At 32.5% G+C, this 22,846-nt stretch overlaps 1 long non-coding RNA gene across 13 annotated transcripts in view; it reads left to right on the top strand.

The window, feature by feature from the left end:
• Positions 1 to 22,846, top strand: part of LOC100992117 (uncharacterized) — an 843,804-nt gene that overhangs the window by 243,142 nt on the left and 577,816 nt on the right. The gene's annotated exons all lie outside the window — the stretch shown is intronic.

The following is a 22,846-nucleotide window of genomic DNA, read 5'->3' on the forward strand; positions in this document are numbered from 1 at the left end:
CTCAAGATAAAAGAAGCTTTATAGAGAGAAAAGAATGTGGGTAAAGCAGGAACAGCTTTTACAGTAGTCTCACATGGACTAAGGCTTTGTTGAGAAGAAAAAGGTGGTTTCCTTATTGGATAGGACTGTGCAGAGTCCAAGCCTCTCGCCCCTACAGGCAGGTGTATCAGAGAGTGGGGATGAAGTGCAACCCAATACCAAGGATCCTCAGAAATTCCTTTTCTGGGCAGCTTTTAGTGTCTCATTCCAGTATATTCAAGAGCAGTAGCATGGCCCAGAGGTGTATAATGTCATTTCAAAGCCAACTATGTGATGCTGGTAACAAAACTAAGTGCTTACAGAGCAAAGAGAAGCTGGAGTCATCAGTGTTATAAAATACAGTATGTATTTTATTGTGTCCATAAGTTGTGCATTTTATTATCAGTAGTGCTTACAAATGAAGATTTGTTCATTCTCTGGGGTATCATTTAATTTGAAATAAATAAAGCAACAGAGTGCCGTTCTAATGTCATCTTTTGCAAACATTACAAGGGTAGTGGGGAGGAGAAAGGAGCTTCTTGTTAAGAAGGAAGTAACAAGGGAATCTGATTATATTATTTCTTGAGAAATTAACAAGATGTATTAGATGATACTTTAAAAAGCAATTTTGGTACCATGGTTTGAAAGAGATATATTTCATCTAAATTATTAAGAAGATAAAGGAGTGAATTTATTCCATTTCACTAAAAAGCAATTTTTTATATATATATTTTAAAGCAAAGTGCATGCTTCCAGGTGTGCTGAAAAACTATATTGGGGCAAAGGCTCTGTTAGCACTACTCCAACAGGATGTGCCTGGGGATGGGTCAGAAAGGCAGATAAGTTTAGGACAAGTCAGGTAGGCAGAAGCACAAATTCAGGCAGGAAATGTTCTGCCAGAGCATGTGGGTTCAGATGCCCAGGGCTGAAGCAGTGTGCATTGTGCATGAGCCAAGAGCATGCTCATTAAGACAAGGTCAGGACTGAAGAGAAAGGTGGAAGGTGAGGCAGCAACCAGGCTGTGTTTGATGGTACTGGAAAGAAGGGCTTCTGGAGGATTGAGGTAGCTGTGAGGCCAAAAGGTTAACCCTTTTTTTTTTCTTTCTAGGTCATTAATAAGCTTTACTTGATTTTAATTATAAATATTACTAACATTCGGAAACATTTAGATAGTATAAAAACTAAAAAAGAACACAAAGTGAAATCTTGAATTCCATATATTTGGCAAATATGATTCCAATTTTTTTTTGTTTGTCTTCCTGTATATAGCACATATATTTTTAAAATTTTAAATTGGGTCACACTGATACACAACTTGTTTTTAAGAATTTCATCTTATTTCAATGAATATAAATCCACCCTGCCATTTTCATTATGTGTATTACTACTCATTGGGTGAATATATCAAATGAATTTTATCCACCTTTTGTAGATGAGCATTTAGGCTTTTTATGTTTTTTCTTATGTAAACACTGTCATAATAAACATTCTTTAAAATTGCTATTTCTTTCCCGATTACTCCAGATGTAAATAAATTTTTTTAATTTTATTTTAAAAGCAATATAACCATATGATAGAGAGTTTGGAAAACAGAAAAAGTAAATAAAATGTTTATGCTTCTCCCATCATAACATATCATCATTTTGGCTCACTTCCTTAAGGTGTTTTTTTGTCCCTATTTTTATTACTTTCACTTATCAATTTATATGCTATTCAACTCAAAAATTGTGGTAGTTTAGCTCAAAGGCTAAACTGTGTAGTTGTTTTTAGTTTTTGAGGTGCCAACATGCATCCAGACAGAGTGTAGGGACAGGAAAGGAGGTTGTGATAATCAGAGCATCTTCAGTCCAGGAGAGATGGTGGATATATAGAATGTATAAACACATCAATCTGAAAATAAAATTACATGCAATGTATCAACTGGCTCACTGTTAATAATTTGGTGTTGTTTCTTTCAACATAGACTATAGTAAATACATCACAAATGGAATGGAAAGCAAATGACAAACTGGGAAAATATTTGCAGCATGTAGAATAGACAAAGGATTTCATATGTTTCTCAAAATGTGACTACATGGCTTTAAATGTCTTCATAGAAATGTGTGTGTGTGAGTGTAAAATACAAATACATAGAAATTATATATTATGTCTGTGTATATAAAATTTTATGTAATGTATTTGGCCAATTTCTCGTTGGTGGAAAGTTAGCTCAAATTTTTGTTAATATAATTTCAATTAACATTCTTGTATGTAAATCCTAGAAGACCTCTGTGATTATTTCTTAAAAAAAATTCATGGTAGAGAAATTACTGCATCAAGAGAAATGAATATTTTGAAGGCACTTGATATGTCTTGTTAGATAAGACTCGGAGATTTTAAAAAATAGGTATTAACATATTTAATACATGGTCTTTGTATTACATGTATATAAAATGTTGGTAGTTAATTGCTTGGCCATTGGACCTCTTCCGATTGTAACTGCCCGCCTCCGAAGTAAGCAATGTTGGTAGGCTGCTGTGGCTTCTTCTTTACCCATGCAAACATATGCAAACCTGAACATGGAGAGCGTGCTTCTTTATTTCTACCACCAAAATAGAACCATATTAATGACAATAATCTGTGATTTACGCATTTTCCTTGTAAAATATCATCACCATCCTATAAATCAGCCGAAGTTTTTTTTGGTAATTTTGAAATGCTTATTATACTCATATATATTTATAATTTTGTATAAATATGATCACACCCTATGTAGTGTTTCTTTTTTAGTGCAGTTATTGTTAGCTTTTCCAGCCTTCCTTCTCTTCTTCCAGTTTTCCCATCTTTCCATACCTACCTCAGGAACAGACAACATAGTACAGAGCCAGATATATATATATATATACATACACACACACACACACACACACACTTATATGTATGTAAGTGCATACACGATACACACATATATACATGTACTTATATATAAATACACACACAAATACACAAACACACACATGCACACTCATCCATAAATATATCTGTATTATGCAGAGCTGTTTATCTAATTTTATACTGATTCATCTATATTTTTAACAGAATAATTAATATGCTATATTCTTAATAGTATCTTGCTTTTCTGACTCAAATACACCTTGTAGAAATTTGACAGCATTCCAAGTCAAAGGTTACAGTGTTAATTCACTCTATTATAATGGATATGTAGTAGTTTATCTTGATGTACAATAATTTTTTCACATTTAACTACGGAGAGATCTTATACATTTCAATTGTTGCAAATTTGGTCATCAAATTTTAAAATCTCACTTTGTTTTACTTTTATTTACTCGCTGTGTGTCTGATCATTTTTCATACAATTTTGACCATTTCTATGACTGAGAATTCCTCTCATCTAACACTTTTTTGCTATTGAAGCATTAACCTTTCTATTAATTACTAATGCTTTCTATATACTAAAATACTGACCCTTTGCTTGCTGTATGTGTACCAAATATTTCCTTCAATTTTCTTTTTTTTAAAAATTACCTTTTGGAGATTGTAGTTTTGAAGGACAGATTTTAATTATTCTGTATTTAAATTTATCAGAGTTTCCGTAAGTGTTTATCTGATATTCACATATAATTTATGTGTTAAGATGAATTGTCATTCTTAATGTGTCAGTTCAAGAAATTCTCAGTATATAAAAACACCATATATGTGATATTTATTTTATTTGATAATATACTCTTCATAGCTACAATTTTTGTTATAAATCTACATGTTAAATCAAATTTATATGTATTTATTGTTAATTTTACATTTTCCTTTATATATTTTTATACATTTATTATTAAATAGACAAAGGAATCTAATATTTTCATTTATTTGTGGCAAATGGGAATTATTTTTATATTACATTTTATAATTGACATTGACTAGTATGTAAGAAAACTGTTCTTTCAAATTTTAGTTTCTTGATCATGATGCAGAGCTCTAATCCCTTAATGGTATTTTTTCCTAGCATTTTTAGTTATACAAGAATATTATTGGCTAACGATGATAATTTTGCTTTCTCCTTTCCAATAATGATATTTAGGTTTTTTTGTTGTTACTTTTCTATTCATGTTAAGTTGCTTTGGATAGCTTTGTGTTAAAATAATATGAAAAAGACTTTTTTTCTTACTCCTGCCTATAGTAAATTCAATAGTGTTTATTCTTATTGTTTTATAAATAACATTTAAATTGTTTATTTAAAATTTTAGAATGGATCTTAAATTTTAGCCAATATACTTTAGAGTTCTTTTGAGGTAATCGTATAATTTTATTCTCTGAGCTATTGAAAAATGAATAGTCCCTGAGTTATAAAATGAATTTTAAAAATTAATGTTGTATATTTTAATAATTTTAATATATGATTAAATATTTTGTTATTATCTTATATAGAAACTGTGCATCAATAATTTAAAAATAAATTTTCCACATCATTTTAAAAGTTATTTTTGTAAGTCTTTGATATTAAAAGCATGAAACTTCATAAGTAACTAGAAATCACTTGAGGTCAGGAGTTCGAGACTAGCCTGGCCAACATGGTGAAACCCTGTCTTACTAAAAATACAAAAATTAGCCAGGCATTGTGGCCTGTGCTTGTAATCCCAGCTACTCAGGAGGCTGAGGCTTGAACCTGGGAGGTGAAGGTTGCAGTGAGCAGAGATCGTGCCACTGCACTCCAGCCTGGGTGACAGAACAGGAACCTGTCTCAAAAATAAAAAATAAAAAACTGGGCATGGTGGTGTGTGCCTGTAGGCCACTGCACTCCAGTCTGAGACTCCATCTCAAAAAAAAAATATATATATATGTATATATAATATATATGAAGAATTATAATAATATTTGCCAAAACATTTATGAGAAAATATTGCTTGATAACTTTCTTAATTTCTTTCATAGTTATTGGCTTATTTAGTGGTTCTTGAGTCAGCCTTAATGATTCATAGTTTCTAAGAAAATAATTCATTTCAAACAGTCTTGCCAATTTATTAGCATATTTTACCTGTCTAAATGGGAGAAATGTGTTTATGTTGTTATTTTTATATTTGTTTTTGCTTTTGGTTTTTCTCTCAGTCACTATTTCTGGTAGAAGAGGAAATTGCAAGACATCTGTAAAGGTTTGGATGTGGTTGTCATCTTCAGTTCTTATCCAACAAAGTAATTATACTATTTACTTCCTCCACACTCAGTAACTAAAAGTGATTAGCATTTTCAGTTTTAGACCACATTATCTTATATTTTGATATTAGTAACAGTAAATATTATTCCGGTATTTAAGACAGGCTAAGACAGAGTAGATATTATAATAGTTCAGTTATGTTGTAATTTGGATTTCTAAATTTTTATTAATCCTTTCTATTAAAAAAACTGAAAAGGAGGAGGAAATTATCTGCTTTTCTAATACCCTTTTCTTGAACTATGAAACTACAGCCAGTTTTTGCTATCTGGCAAAACTGGATATATCCAGCCACATTTCAACATTCTCTTTAAAACTGAAGCTACAAGCATATTTTTGGAAAGAATGTTACATGAAAGCATTGTTGCACAATTAGAAGACCCCATACTTATAAATAGCTTCACATTTGTTATGCAGCTTTACATTTGTTGCATTGTTAAATACAAAATATTTGAGCATATTTTCCATTTTATTCTCTTCTTCAGAAATTAAATTCTGCATTTGTTAGATTTAATTGCATACCCACCTTCTTGGTTGATAATTGACAATTTATATTTGCCTACAGTTTTCTCAAGCTTATTATTCATATCTTAGATTCAGTTTTCAGCATTGTTGACTCTTCATTTGGTTGTTTTTAACAATATTTAAAATTTTATTATGACATAATTTCTCTCCTTAAAATATTTCCTTAGCTTGTCCCACATTGTCTTCATTGTCTGTCTTCTTGTCTTATCTTCTTTTATATTTTTAAAATATAGTGTTCATATTTTCTTTATTTCTTTTGACAGTACCCAGTGCTTATCATCTAAAATTTTATATTCCTGGATATGTTCTTCATCAATATATGCTACACTATATTTATTTTCTTTTCTCTGTTGCAGATATTTTTTGCCTAAATAGCTTATAGGATTTTGTTTCTTTGTTTACTTATCTTTAAATGGGCCATCAGAATGAAGAACTGCTGCAATCTGAAAAGTAGGCCAAATGAATTTCATTTCTTTCTGCAATTTCTATTTTTCAATCCTTAAACATTGACTTAGAGTGCTGTAAAGAACTGGGTGGTGCAGGTGTGTGATATCTAATAGAAACCCTCCGCTTTATGCCATTATGTAATATTTTACAAAAACATGACCTTGAGTTTTTAGTTTATCTACATGCATCTTGCTTTGCAATAACAGCCCATAATATAGGGATTAAATTTAAGCTGCTATCTCTACTTCCTTATCCACAATTCATTATCTAATCACATCTCCTGCCCCCATTTTGATTTCCGTCTCTACCATGCACTGTAACAGCTCTTATTTCTCCCACCAATTACAGCCATGGCCCATTAGCCAAAATGAATGGACAATTATTGCCTCCTTTTGTCTTTAAACAAGCAGCAAGATTTGACCACTCCTTTCTTTTTGAAACCAGCTCCTCACTTAACTTCCTACTCCTACTTCTTCTATCTCTTAATGGATCTCTTTTCTTAGGCCTCCACATAATGAAATACATTTAGGATTGGTCTGGAGACTTTTTCTCTTCTCTGTCACTGCTAACTTTCCAAATGATCTTCCTTTAGTTTTAGATACACTATATATATATATACTCTTGACTCCAAAATTTATACTTTAAGCTCTGTCTTCTCCTCTAAGTTCCAGAGTTTTATATCCAAACTGCCCACCTCATATCTCTTTCTAAATGTATCATAAACATCTCAAACATAGTACATCCAAAAGAAAGTATTGTATTATGTTGCCTATTTTATCTTCCTCCCTCAGACTCTCAATATCAGGAGTTTCATTGTTTCTCAGAAAACAGTCATCCACCCGGTTTTCCAACTAGAACCTGAGGAACCTTATCCCTATTATTTCTCCAGTCTACACTCAGCAGCCAGAATAATTTGTTAAGAACATAGATCATGTCACTTCAACTGTCCTGCCCAATTCTTTCAATACTTCCAACTTTTATTATAATGATGCTGGAACTGCTTATTTCACTGTATTTAGTTCATGCGACTTCATTTATTCTTCTGCCTCCGTCTCCAAACTCATCTTGACCCTTTCCACTACTTCATCCATATACTTTGACCACACTATTTTGTTTTCTTTCTTTCCCTCTTCTTTCTTTTGTTCTTTCTTGTTTAAAGAAATTATATCAAGCTCCTTCCTTTCCTTCACTTGGCTCTTACTTTGGCTGCTACCAATGCAGACATGGAATTCTCTCATCTCTTTGAAAGGGACGTTTATTATCATCCTTTAGTTATCAGCTTAAATGTCATGCACTCAGAGATATCTTTATGATCACTGCATCTAAGGCAGTTGCCCCATCTGACATATTTTCTTATGGCTTATCTATAGTCATCACCTTTTTTTAATGTTCTTGAGAACAAGGACCTCATTTGTCTAATTCACAGTAATAAACCCAGCTCTTGGCCTGGCATATGCAAGTCTAGATAACAACGGTAGAGACCTTAAGCACTGATAAAAGAGTAAAGCCCTCCTCCACCAAATATTAGGTTTAAAACGTATGAAACTGCAAAATAGTTTAAGTATGACAAAAATCTGATTTTTCTTATGATAGCTGTTTTGAGTGAATAATATAGTAAATATTATAATTTTTCTCTTATTTTTGGCAATTGTATTTTGATGGCAGTTTGAAGATGTACTTAGTTTCCTTTTAGATTTTCTTCTGTCACTTAATAAGTAGATATTTATTAATATGTTAAGAAGGAGTAAATGAACATTGTAGATTTGTTTGTGACATAAATATTTCTAGTGTTTCCTGATGACTTTGGAAAAGAAAACTGCTTAATTCTTATACTCAGGAATCCCTTTTCAGTGTGTGGAATTTTCAAAACATCCTACCGGATGTTTTTTATTTATATAGAAAGGGAAGAGCCTTATGATCAACTGAAAATTGTAAGCACAACAACTGACTTTTTTTTTTTTTTGAGATGGAGTTTTGTTCTTGTTGCCTAGGCTGGATGGAGTGCGGTGGCGTGATCTCGGCTCACTGCAACTTCCGCCTCCCAGGTTTAAGCGATTCTCCTACCTCAGCCTCCCGACTAGCTGAGATTACAGGCATGCGACACCACGCCCGGCTAATTTTGTATTTTTTAGTAGAGACAGGGTTTCTCCATGTTGGCCAGGCTGGTCTCCAACTCCTGACCTCAGGTGATCCGCCTGCCTCGGCCTCCCAAAGTGCTGGGATTACAGGCGTGAGTCACCACGCCCGGTGAGCACAACTTTGTTCCAGTCAACGATGGCGTAGAATACTGACAAACTCATAAAGGTCAGAAAGATCCTGGTGAAGGCAGATGTGACCTTTGCTCTCACTGTTGGAACTGTTAACTTTTTTTGGAAGTTCTAAGGAAGTAATTGAAGAAGGAGTATATTCATAAGAGGAGAGGATGACCCTTGATTTAAGGCAGTGAAGGATAGGATTTCCATTACTTTCTTTTTTTTTTTTTTTTTTCTAAATAGGTTCTCACTCTAGAGTGTAGTGGCACAGTGATAGTTCAGAGCAGCCTCAAACTCCTGGGCTCAATGATCCTCCCACTTCAGCCATCCAAGTACCTGGGACTATAAGCTTGTGCCTTGCTGATTATTATTATTATTTTCTAAACTTTTGTAGTGACCTGGCCTCACCATGTTTCCCAGACTGGTATCGAACTCCTGGGCTCAAGCAGTCCTCCCGCCTTGGCCTCCCAAAGTGCTGGGATTACAGGCCTGAGCCACCATGCCCAGCTGGATTTCCATTACTTTAAGAAACTGTGCTATTACTCTAACAGAAGTGTTTTACCTTTATATTTCAATAAAATATGACTAAGCAGTCTTCCAAAATGTACTACCTAGCTGCTACTTAGTAATCTCCAAAAACTGGGTAATAAATAGCACTGTTAGATAATATCTTACCATTGATTTTCAAGAGGAGCTCAATGTCTTTTATCTCAAGGATGATTTTAATTTCAAGATTCTTCTTATCCTTCACATTGTCCCTAGTCACTTACCATCTGTCCTGAATGTTCGCAAGGGTATTAATTTTGCTTTTAGCCTCCCTTTATTATTCCAATTCCTAAACCAATAGATGATTCAGGGAAATATATTGTTATTTTCAGGTTCAGTATCTGGGCTAGTTTTTTGACAGACCAATTGAGATGTTCCATGATAACATGGTTTTATTAAAATTACATTGCAAATCTATCATAGGAGCTGCCTTCAACAGGTTGATACATATAAGAAAGAGGTAAAGAGTACAGGCATGAAGCAAGTATAGCATGTCTTTTGCCTTCACATTGTTTATACCTTTTATGGATTTGATGTGGAGAAAGATTCATCTTGCTACATTACAAGTCATCTCTGACATAGAAGACAAAGTCAGTAAAGTGCTTCAATCTCATAGATTTCTCATGATGGTGTTTTGACACTGGAACAGCATTACAAGAAAGAAAGAAATTATTAAGGTGAAACAAGCCCCAGAATGAAGAATTATAAATGTATAATCACACATAAAATACAACATAGGTATATTTTATTGTACTTTTTGGGTAATTTCTGTGAGTGGCTGGCTGAGGACATATTGTAAATCTGCCCCTGCTTAGCCAGCTTCCCTGGAGGACTTGTTCAGGGGTCAGAATCAAGACTAAAACAGAGGTGGTTGTTTCTTTTTACAGCACCAATGCAGGTGTGCTTTGACTTATTAAATCTAATATGCTACTGCTAATATTCACATTTATGGAACAAATAAACACAGGAGTTGGTTATTTGCATAACAAAATAATATGTGATTTTGAACAAGGTTCTTTTATACATTAAGCCCTTCTACCAAGTTCACAAAAAAATGGGAATCAATTTATAAAATGTTAATTTTTCAACCTTTCAGGATCATAACTATTATGTTTTCTATGAGGTATACTTGCCTTTGGAACTAATATTTTCAATGCTTGGAATTTTTCCTAAAGAAAAATGCAATTAGTGAGAACAGATTACTTGACTATAGTTCAGATACCTTTCATGTTTGTAGGGGATAAAGGCTTAACCACAATCCACAGCTTTCCTAGACGCAAGCAGAATTTCCTCTTTGCTGAAGTAATGTGATTAGATATTCTAGTTTTTGTATGCCTTCATACATTACCCTCGTCTGCACCAACTGTAAGCAGTTGAGAGTAGAAATGACAGGTAAGCCAGAATATAATTAATTACGGTAATCCTAGCAAGAACTAACGGAAGTACATCTGTGGGTTTCTGTGTCCCTTGGAGACTCAGTAAGATATATCCTAGAAAGGCTCCTAGGATGATAATAAGATGACTTTGCAATCTGATTAATATGGACATCAAAAACAAAGTTCAGAATCCAAAATCAGTTCAGTATTATGAGCCCTGAGACATTGAGAAGGATATACTAGACGTCACAGGCAAGAACTAAAAAGAAATATAAAGATTGATGTTGAGGAGATCCTATGAGTAATAATTTAGTCTTGTCCACATTTAGCTTTAAAAAGTTGGATGACATCCAAGCCTGAATGTCACAGACTGTTATGCATTGTGCAGAAAGCCATCATAAGGCCTATGGGGACTTGAAACAGACCGAAGTGTCATCTGTGCTTATTTGACACAGAAATGTATTGGTTCTAAAGCCAACATTCATAATAAATAACCAAATACAAACATGAAATTATATACTTGTATTTCATATATAAATAAACAAAGAGACATGTCAGACTTACTATTCTTTTTGTAATTATTCTCATGTTCGTGAGGGTATATGAGATGTTTTACATAAATAGAAATATACAGTATTATTTAAAGGACACAGTCCTACCCTCAAAAAACTTATATTCCAATACAGGTTACAATGTGAATGGTTTCCAATTACCGTTTACTATTAAATTGTCCCATTTTTCTGCATTTTTATTTTTCAGATTATCCCATGATTTTTTTTCCCCTGTTTTTCCATCCTTGGTACATTTTGAGGAAATCAGGTTAAGAAAAGTGACATTTATAGAAAAATGGAGGCTATAATATTTAGGATTATAGACAGCTATAATCTATGGACTGCAACATTCTGATGCTTAAATGAACCATTAATTCCAACAGGCAAAAAACTTTCTCATATAAAAATTACAGTGCATTAAAAATGTTCAATAATGCAGTTTAGTTTTCCATAACAACAGTAAAGAATTAAATCTAGAAATAACCTTGGGATAGAACACTGAACTTGTAATGACTGGTTTGTGTTTGCACAGGAAGTTGTCTGTTGGAGAGTAAGGGCTGCGCCCATAGGAGCACAGGCCAGAAGCATGCATTGGAATGCCACATTCCAGTCTTCCAGATGTTGGCTACTAATTAATTGATTTGGGTGTGGAATAGATTAAAATAAGGTGGCCTGAATCACTTAGAGACTGCCAAACATTTCCTCTTTTATTTTTAGTTTTTCCTGGAAGCTTTATTTCAATGACCAGATTTTATCCAGTCTTCCCCACATGCCCTAACTAAAAGTATTCTCAGAGAACAGTGAACTTTATTATCCTCAGTCTAGGCTAAATTCAAAATAGAACAGTACTTACTGATCCATTTTTCTAAGATTTTACTTAGAAATCTCCTAATCCAAGGTTATCTTTAGTTCTACCAAATATTTAATAGCAAAAGTAATGGTATTTCTTTATATTGATCCTGGTAGTATGTATATATGAATGTTAATCAGCCAACACATTTAACATTTTGACAATGATGACAATTGGATGAAAATTTTCCTGCTTTTTAAAGTTCATGTTTCATTGAAATTCTGAGAACTTTTAAGTAGCCTAATGAAATATATTATTTTAATACCTCAGTAAGAATCCTTTTGTAATCTTAGATATTTTCTGCAAGTTATAAGTTATACATTTATATTTGTAAGATCTTGTTCAACTTGATTCATGATCATGTGGCTTATACATATTAAAAAGCAGAGTCCTACTGATTTCATTTATATTTTAAATTAGAGGTTTCATTTTATTTATGTATTTTTATGAAAATACTTACATGGTACTAGTTTAACTTAAGTAAGTGGGTAATAAGTTGGCCAGTACAACAACTTGTTTAGTAAAATGACAGTCCTTTATGATTTAGATACATTTATTTGCAAGATGTAATCACAGAAAGGGTCACCAAACCTGTTCCTTTCACTATAATTGAATTTCCAATTCATCGAAGGAGTACTGATTTAATGTCTAAATAAATACTCTAACTTTGGGTAGCAAACTACTCATTGTGACAGCAAGTAGTTTCTTGTTCTGTTCAGAATGTGTCAAAATTTATGTGCAATGACATGCACCAAGAAGAAAAAAAAATAGAAGAACATATTCGAGGTGAATGGAGCATACAGTGTATGATGTGATCTCAAAGTTTTGAATCATGAGTCCAACATTTAAACAAAAAAAACTAACTACAGTGTTTCATATCTATGCCACACCTTTTAGCTTCAAAATTTCAGCAGCTCTGATGATGCTGTCATAAAAATTGTGCCTATTTTAAAAATCTGTTAAGGAATATCAGATGCTTGCTATTTGGTCTAAGAAAGGCCCAGGGTTTTTAATGCTAAATGTAAATTAATCCTTAAGCAAAGGATTATATTTAAGCTTCTTGTTGATCATATTAATAATGTTAATCATGGTTAATTGTGGCTATTCCCTCAATTTGTATGTAATAATAACAATCAAATTATGCCGAAAATTTGCTAAAGATTTTTCAAAAAATTATAAAATACATTCATATTTTATCTTATATTTTACTGTTGTAATAAATAAAATAAAGAAAATGTAGTACATACACCCCATGGAATACTATGCAGCCAGGAAAAAGAGTAAGATCATGTCCTTTGCAGGGACATGGATGGAGCTGGAGGCCATTATTCTTAGCAAACTAACACAGGAACAGAAAACCCAATACTGCATGTTCTCACTTGTAAGTGGAAGCTAAATGATGAAAACACATGGACACAGAGAAGGGAACAAAACATACTGGGGCCTTTCAGAGGGTGAAGGGTGGGAGGAGGGAGAGGATCAGGAAAAACAACTAATGGGTACTAGGCTTAATACCTGGGCGATGAAATAGTCTGTACAACAAACCCCCATGACACAAGTTTACCTATGTAACAAACCTGCACTTGCATCCCTGAATGTAAAATAAAGTAAGAAAAAATAAATTATTTTAAAAAAATAAAGAAAAATTTGCTTTAGGCCAAAATAAGGTATGTTAAGATAATTGAAATAGAAATGCACATTACAATTGGTTATGTAGCCAAGCGGTTCTTTACTTTCATTACATATATCCATTATTTATGTTTCTTGAAGAATTTGTTTTAAATGCTCTGTGCCAGGCGTGGTGACTCACGCCTGTAATCCCAGCACTTTGGGAGGTGGGTGGACTGCCTAAGGTCAGGAGTTTGAGACTAGCCTGACCAACAGGGTAAAACCCCATCTCTACTAAAAATACAAAAACTAGTCTGTCGTGGTGGCGGGCGCCTGTAACCGAGCTACTCGGGATGCTGAGGCAGGAGAATCACTTGAATCCAAGAGGCGGAGGGTGCAGATCACACCATTACACTCCAGCCTGGGCAACAAGAGTGAAGCTCCATCATAAAATAAAGTAAAATAAAATAAAATAAAATAAAAGCTCTGTTATTCCTTTTGCAAAAATGATGCTTTTGGGGCTAAATATTTGACACATGAGGAGAATGACCTCCTATGTGTCATGTTACACTACCATTTATCTGAAACAGTTCTACCTTGCCATTAACACATTTTTTCTTTTGTTCTAAGAATTAGCATATAATTGTATTTACAAGATTAAATTTATTTTGTTAAATATAAGATACAGTTATACTCATGATTTTTAATCACATTTTTCAAAGCAAAGTTCAAATTAGTCCTTTGCTTCTCAACTATTTAAAACAAAAATGCGGTTCTTCTTTTAAATGTGGTGTGCATGTGTGTGTGTATGTGTGTGTGTGTTTTGAGACAGGGTTTCACTGTGTTGTCTAGGCTGGAGTACAGTGGTGTGATCATAGCTCACTGTAGCCTCAGCCTCCTAGGCTCAAGGGATCCTCCTAATTCAGCCTCCTGAACAGTTGGGTCTACAGGGGCATGCCACCATGCCAGGCTAATATTTTGTTTTCTTTTTTTGTAGAGACAGGGTTTTGCCATGTTAGCCAGGCTGGTCCTGAACTTCCGGGCTCAAGCAATCCTCTTGCCTTGGCCTCCCAAAGTGTTGGGATTACAGGCGTAAGCCACGACACCCAGGCCAGTTTTTTCTCAATGACTTTATTCTGCACTAATTGTTCTCTGATTAAAAGCATTCCAGGTATTTTTGTATTCTAAGAACCATCTACTTAGAATGGGGAAAGAAAGAAAGGCAATTAACATAGATAGAACTTCAACTGTGGGAGAGGATATTTACTTTTCTTTTGTTAATTTATTGTCACAACAGACCTCTGTGTTAAGCATTATTCTCATCATTTTACATTTCTGGAAAATGAAGCTGAGAGACAATAAATAATTTATCTGAGGTCACACATTTAGCCAGCAATGAAGCTGGAATCTGAGACTTGGTCTATCAGATTCCTAAATTTTTGCCAACCTTCAGCTGTTTGGGGAAGAATCTGCAGGAGCACCTGCCTTGGCCCCAGGACTCAGAAACATACAGATTCTATTATTACGATTCAGAGTCCAGTAAAAGTTAGCAATCTGATAATATTAGGAATATTATTCTTGATCACTATCCATAGGATGAATAGAACAGAGAAAGATAATCCTCATATCATTCTGTAATATATTAATTACCTTAGTAATTTTAATAATGGAATAAGAATCATTTGTATTACATGAATCTTGTTTTAATTTTGCAAAATAAAAGACTAACACATTATGTTAATTTTATTTGAAAGTTTCATTTGAATTTGAACTTTCCCCTGCTTAATAAGGAAGTATTCAGTGTTCTGGAACAAGTAAAATTTGTGCTGGTGAGGGGGTCACCTAAGTTATTATATTATTTGAGAAAACGACATTTCAGAATTGGTGTAATCAGATTTCAGAAATCTCTTCCCATACACCCACCTATCTTTTCTTTCGCTATCAAATTTCATTTGCTTTCGTGTATCCCTTTCTTTTCTCCTGTTTGTATATTTTCCTCTAAGTCCCCTGTATTGCATTTAAGTGTTACTTTATTTATTGTGAGCCTAATGCATTGAATGATTTCAGAGAATGATGTGTGCTCTGGCATATTATCTTGTTGAACTATTCAATTAAATATGATAATGTTGAGCACACTGACACTGTTAAACACTCAGGTGAATGAGCAATTCACCATGAAGTGCAGAAATATTTTAAGTCATCTGCATGACTGTAAGCAATATTTATTTATTTTTATATATGTACTTCAGGCTTCTAATGAATGATAGATATTTTAAAAAACTAAGAAATTCGAATATATGGAACATGAAAACTATATCAGGGAAATTATTGTTTTGAATTGTTCCTTGACCTGTACAAGAAGAAAAATATAAATTGCATATGAAAACCTTTTGTCCAACATTTATAAATGTGGTTCAAGTTTAAACTGCTTGTACCTACTCATTTCTATCAAGTGCATTCCCATAGCTCCCAGCCCTTCTTAAAAATGCATCATGCAGAGGCATTTTCCTCCAGTACAATATGTAATTAGTATTGTTCCATTATATTTTGTATCATTTATAATAAAATTTCTTTTTCTGCAAGTTGGATAGTTAAAAGTCCCTTGGGCTGATTAGTGAAATTTTAGCTGTCAAAGCAACACTTTAGAACATCTGGGGGCAAAAAAATATAGGAGTCATGTAAGTAGCAACTGAAGAAAAATAATCCTTTAAGATTGTGGTGAAAATTCAAATTAAGTGGCAGTAGTTTCATTTTGATGTCTTCATTTCTGAAAGATAGTTTTACTGAGAAGATCTTTTGTTCTGTTGGAAATGCCCTGTTTCTATTAGTGAAGTGCTAGAACTCTTGATTACTTTTGACTATGATTTAGACAGAAATGAAAGAAAATAAGACAGTTGTTTAGGAAATCACAATGGTCTAAAAGCCTATTCTAACTTACAAATCTTCAAATAAACTGATTAGAAACTAGATAATAAAAATGTATACTGTGCTTTTAAGTATATAGATTTTTATATTTATGTACATGGTAGATATATATATATATAAATGTTGGAATTTTGGTCAAACTCTTCCCTAGCTGGAACTCAGACCAGATATCTAACTTAGAAAGATGGAAAATATTTATTAGACCTCCATGGGATAAAAGTGTGCTCAGCTCTTAAGTATCAACAAAACAGTGAAACATACAAAACATACAAAACAAAACCTTGTATGTTTCTATTTTTAGCTTTTTACTTCTTGTTCTTCATACTAAAACTGTAAAAAAAAAAAAAGTAAAATACTTACCATAGGGCATTACAAATAATAATCCACAGTATACGTATCCTTCTTTTTCCTCCTTTTTCTCCTCTGCCACCTTTTATCGATTGTTATTATCATTATCATCATCAATATTTGGGTACCAATTATGTTAAAATGGGCATGGTAGGTAAAATAAAAATTTACTTGTTAATTCTGTGACTCATAAAACCCTCCCACTGTCATTCTTATTTTTAAAATATTGCTTTTCGTTATAGTGAGTAGTCATTGGAACCCACATCATTACCTGCTCTTCTTAGATCTTACACCCTTTTGCCTATAAAGCCATGTTTTCTTATTTGCTTTTATTTGCTTTGTTATTTTTAATAGCTTCAATTATTTGATGGAACCAGCATCTGTTTCTATCAAATGATTGATTTGCCCTTAATCCACAAAATAGGACCAAGAACAATCTACAAAGACTATTATTATAGAAACCAAGTTATAGATCAATCCTTATTTCAGGAATAACTAAAATAAGATATCCAGCCTTTAAGCAAAGAAGCCAGAACAACAACAACAACAACAACAACAACAACAAGTGCCAACAGAAAAATATTTGTGAAATGTGAGATACTTTTTAAGAAAATCTCTGGTAGTCACTAGAAAAATGGTCAAGAAATAAGACACTGAAGGATACGTTTGTATGAGTGGGAAGCACAAGGAACAGTTTTAGGGAACACTGCAAAAAATGAAATAGAACTAGTAATCAAAGGCATATTTGAAGAAAACTTTTCACAGCCAAAAATTGATCACTTAGAGCAAAACATTCTTTGTATTAGATACAAAATACCTATTTGTACTTTTGGTTTTCCTTTTTGAGAACTGGCATCTGCTGTCTCCAGTTAGACATCTTGAACCTCTCTCTTAAAATACAAAATGGAAAAAAGACACATTATCTAGATGCATCTTGAAAAATGTTGAAATTACCCCCATATTATGTCTTTGAGGAGTTAGTATTTGAGTTGAAAAATAAAATAGATAATGCCAAAAATTAGTCTGGTAACGTATTATCTGCAAGATGACATTGTAAGTAACATTGGAGCATTTCATTTAAAGGGCAACAGATTATGACATGCAATCTTTATTTGCTATTGGGTTGTCATTAAATTGTGAAAACAATAGAAAAGTAGATTTTTATATAGGTCTTAAAAATTATTTTCCAAAGTTTCCTCTTTAAGAAAAAAAATCTTGACAGTATATTGTAGCTAACTAAAGATGACATTAAATTAAAATTTAAAATACGAGAACGTGACAGAAAATTTCCAATGATGAACACTGAAATTATGTAAACATAACTAAAAAGCAGAATCTCATAGTGGTTTGGAGCACAGGTTCCTGGAAGACAAAATTAGATTCAATTCCTGCGTGGATAACTTAGAAATGTGTGACCTTAGATACTTACCTTCTCTAAGCCTCAGATTGTGTTTTCTTAATGGGCGATAATAATGGAACCAATCTCAGAGGGTAATTTTGTGACCAAATATATATATTTAAGTTCTCAGCATAGTTCTTAGCACATTATTACTACGTAACCTTTTTTTAATTGGGGTGATGCAATTTAATGGAGATATTATTCTTGAATAAAACCATATGTAATGTGAAAATAATAATGTACTCAACTGTTTGGGTTTGAAACACCGACTGCTTTAAGAAATCAACTAGAGACTAGGTGGGATGAACTAACTGCCAAAGAACAGAGCTTTAAACCTATGATAAAGTACTAAGCTTATATTTCTTTTTTGATCTTCAAAATAAAGTTTGAAATATGTTGGAAAAAATGAAGATAACCTAAAGTGAACAGTAATAAGATATGACCATACAATTTATATGTGAAGATATAAGGAAGTAAAACAAAAACAGCAAAGAAGAAATTTTAAAATGAGAGGAACACAAACAGAAATTATAAACTAAATAGCACAAAACAAATAAAGATAGAATTTTGGATAAAAGTATTCGTGTTTAAAAATTTGTACATAAACACAGATGTGCAAAGTTAATTTTTAAAAGGTTATAAATGTTAGATAAATACGACCATCATCAAATCTAGAGGAATATATGTTAAAGCATTGCTGGCCAGGTCCAGGTCATTCTACCTGCATGCACTCAATCAATCACCGTGACACAAGTTTTGCAAAAGAGAAAAGATTTGTTTGCAAGACTGCCAAGTAAGGAGGTGAGAGATCAGCTCTCAAATCTGCCTCACAGAAGATCAGGCTTAGGGATATTTATGGGTTAGGGAAGTAGAGTGGTCTAAGGCATGGAGAAAGGAGATTGGTAGTAGAGAAAAATAAAGTAACAGGTTTTGTTCTATGTAAGCACAGTTGGAGTTCATGGGATTTGAAAGGACATATGTATAGAAAATGGTGGCATTGGCATGATTTGCAGGTGGAGTTTTTGGCCTTCTGACTTGAAAAGATCACCTCTGGGGTTCTTGTACAGGCCCAATTAAAGGGCTGATGGTCTCTAACAGTTGGAACTGGACAGGAGCTGGCCCAAGTTCCTATAAAATAACTGAAGTGACTGTTATCATGGTGACCTATGCATGTTATTTATAAAGTAGCCAGTGAGAGTTAAGTTTCAGCATTCATTGACCTTCATGTTCTTGAAAAAGAGGGAAAGAAACCCCAAAAACAGAAAGCAAGCCACACAGGCTGATTAAATTAACCACTTGGTTTCAAAATATGTGTGAACCTATTTATAATATCATAAATGAGGGAACTAGTCAGATGGTAAAGGTGATCGAAAGAACATTTTAGCAATTGAGTATTAAGTATAGTCATTGAAGAAGAAAGTGTTGGAATAGAATTGGTAGATGACATATATAATTGTCTTAAGGCCTAAGGGTAAAAAAATCATAACCTTTGGGATTACTTTTGGACAAAAATCTATTAGGTCTCCACCAGAGAAAATAATAAATTAACATGTAATTTCAAAATTTGGACCCTAATTAATAGTAAATAATATATCAAAGGAAATTACATTTCCCTCATGAATTAAATGCTCATGCCTGGGCCTTTTATTTAATGCATCAGTATGACATTGAAAGGATATGCAGTCCTTCTTTTGCTTTATTCACAAGTTTTGGATAATTTTTCTTAACACCGGATACTACTACTATTCAGTTTATATACACTTTGTTCTTTATGTCCTTACTACAAGGAGTACTTTAGTCAATAACAATATGTGAGGGACCTGGGCCAAATATCTCAAGAAACTCAAATTATAACCTAAATTTAAGAGTTTACTACACTAAAAATTTCACAACCAGATTGAAAGAATGAGAAAATACTATGAGCAGTTATGGTAGTGTGCAAGGTGACTTTTTTTGTATATAAAGCATAAAGAAAAATGATACTCCAGTAAATTTTTATTAAAATATGAACATATAACATACAGATCCAAAAGTATGAATAACCAGAGGCATATGAAAAATATGAATATATTAAATATCAACTTAACTGCAAATTAAGACAACAATGAGCTTCTGCTGAAACGTTGAAGTTTCAAAATACTGCTCAAAGTTTGTGTGGAGTGAGATCCCCATTTTTGGTGGGGATATAAATCAGTATAAACTTACTGGTGAAGGATTTTAGCAAGTGGATCAAAGTCTTCGGAAGTTTTCCTATTATTTTACCCAGTATAACTACCTCCCTAAAATAATATTGGGTACTGGGAACATATATATATATTTATGAAATATTGAGTACAGGTATTTATATATACATATAATATTTATATGTATATATAAATGTATATATAAATTATACATATAATATTTATATGTATATATAAATTTATATATCCACATATTTATATACATCTAAATATGTAATATATAAATATATAATATATTATATATAAATTTACAATATATATTTCATACATATAAATATATATTTAATACAAAATAAATTTATATATACATATACTATATATACATATAATATTTATATATACATATACTATATACATATAATATTTATATATACATATACTATATATACATATATTTATATATACATATAATAATATATAAAACTTAAAAGTAACCATATTTTCCATAAGAAATATTCAAATTCATCATAGTATATCAACTTGATAGAATATTATGCAATCTTTGAGATTGTGCTTTTGATAAATATTTCAAATTCTAGCTTTTTAAAAGGTCTAAATGCTCCAAAAGAGTTATATAAAAATTTGTAGAAATACACAGTCATGCATACAATACCTTGACTCATTCCTGATCTTAAGGAGAAACATCAGTCTTCCTTTGTTAAGCATGATAATTAACTATGAAATTTTTTAAATGCTATTTTTCAGGTAGAGAAAGCTTTTTCTATTCCTCATTTGATAATTGTTTTTTTAATCATGAAAGGTTTTAGATTTTGTCACATGCTTTTCTGTTTATCAAGATTATCTTTTTTTTGTATTCCATTAAATTGCTGTGTTATACTATTTTTGGATGTTACACCAACCTTGCATTCTTTGGGTAAATCTCACTTGTTCATGGTGTATAATCCTTTTTTATGTTGCTGGATTGGGTTTGCTAGTATTTTGTTGAGGAATTCTACATCTATATTTGAAAGTAATATAGACATGTAATTTTCTTTCCTTGTAAGTCTTTGGCTTTGGTGTGATAATAATAGTAACCTTATAGAATGAATTAAGATGTAGTCCTTCCTTTTCTTTTTTTGGAGATATATGATGAATTATATTAATTCTTCTTTGAATATTTGCTGGGATTTAACAGTAACATCATCTCAGTTATTTCTTTGTGTGAAGTTTTAAAATTACAAATTTGGACTCCTTGTTTGTTATGAGCCTATTCATATTTTCTCTTTTTGTTGAGTCACTTTCAGTAATTTGTGTCTTTCTAGGTATTAGTCAATTTCATCTAAGTTATTTAATTATTTGCCACACAATTCTTAATAGTATTTCCTTATAATACTATTTTTATTTCTTAAGGTTGATAGTGATGTCTTTTCATTAATTCCCTATTTTAGTTATTTGAGTCTTTTTGTTTTATTTTGTTTTGGTCAATGTAGCTAAAAGTTTACTGTTTGTATTGGCCTTTTTAAAAAACCAACTCTTGCTTTTGTGGATTTTTAAAATTGTTTTTCTCTTCTCAATGTATTTCTGCCATAGTCTTTATTATTTCTTTCCTTTTGCTTGCATTGGGTTCAGCTTTCTCTTTTCCTAGATTCTAAATATTGAGACTTAGGTTATTAACTTGAAACCTTTATTTAAAAGTTAATTGACTTTACTTTTTAGAGAAGTTTTAGTTTCACAGCAATTTAGTTGAAAATCAAAGTTTATCATATATCCCCTCCCCACACAAAGCCTCTGCGACAACCAACATCACGTGGTACATTAGTTATAATTGATGAACCAACATTGACACATCATTATCAACAAGGTCCATGAAAGACTTAAGTAAATCGAGAGTTATACAATATCTATGGGTCAGGAGATTTTATATTGTTAAAATGTCAGTATTTCCACTTATTGACCTATAGATTCAATAAAATCTCAATACCCCAATAGGTGTCCTTGTAGAAATTGACAAGATAATTCTAAAATTTATATAAAAATTCAAATGCCTTAGAGTAACCAAAACGACTTGAAACAGAGGAATAAATTTGAAGAACTAATTCTACCTGATTCTAAGGCAAATATTTCATTTCAGTACTTTAAAAATGTTGCTCCACTACCTTCTTTTTCACATTTTTTTAAATGTGAAATCTGCTAATATTCTTTCCTCTGTGTCTCTGTTGCGAGTGGAGGGTGTCCAGGTTCTTGACATTTTGAACAAAAATTAGACAAAACACACAAACAGAACAAGGAAAGAATGAAGCAACAAAAGCAGAGATGTATTGAAAAATGAAAGCACACCCCACAAGGTGGGAACGGGCCCAGCCAAGCAACTCAAGAGCCCAGTTACAGAATTTTTAGGGGGTTGAAATACCTTCTAGAGGTTTCCCATTGGTTACTAGAAGTACACCCTATGTAAATGAAGTAGTGGCCTGCGTTTGGTCTGATTGCTTGCAGGAGGGGACCAATCAGAGGCTGAAGTGAAGTTACAAAGTTAAACTCCTATGCAAATGAAGACTTGGCCCACCACCAGCCTGATTGGTTGTGGGAGGGGACAAATCAGAGGTACTTTCAATATT

The sequence above is a fragment of the Pan paniscus genome, chromosome 5 (assembly GCF_029289425.2).
Source record: "Pan paniscus chromosome 5, NHGRI_mPanPan1-v2.0_pri, whole genome shotgun sequence".
NCBI classification, from domain to species: domain Eukaryota; kingdom Metazoa; phylum Chordata; class Mammalia; order Primates; family Hominidae; genus Pan; species Pan paniscus.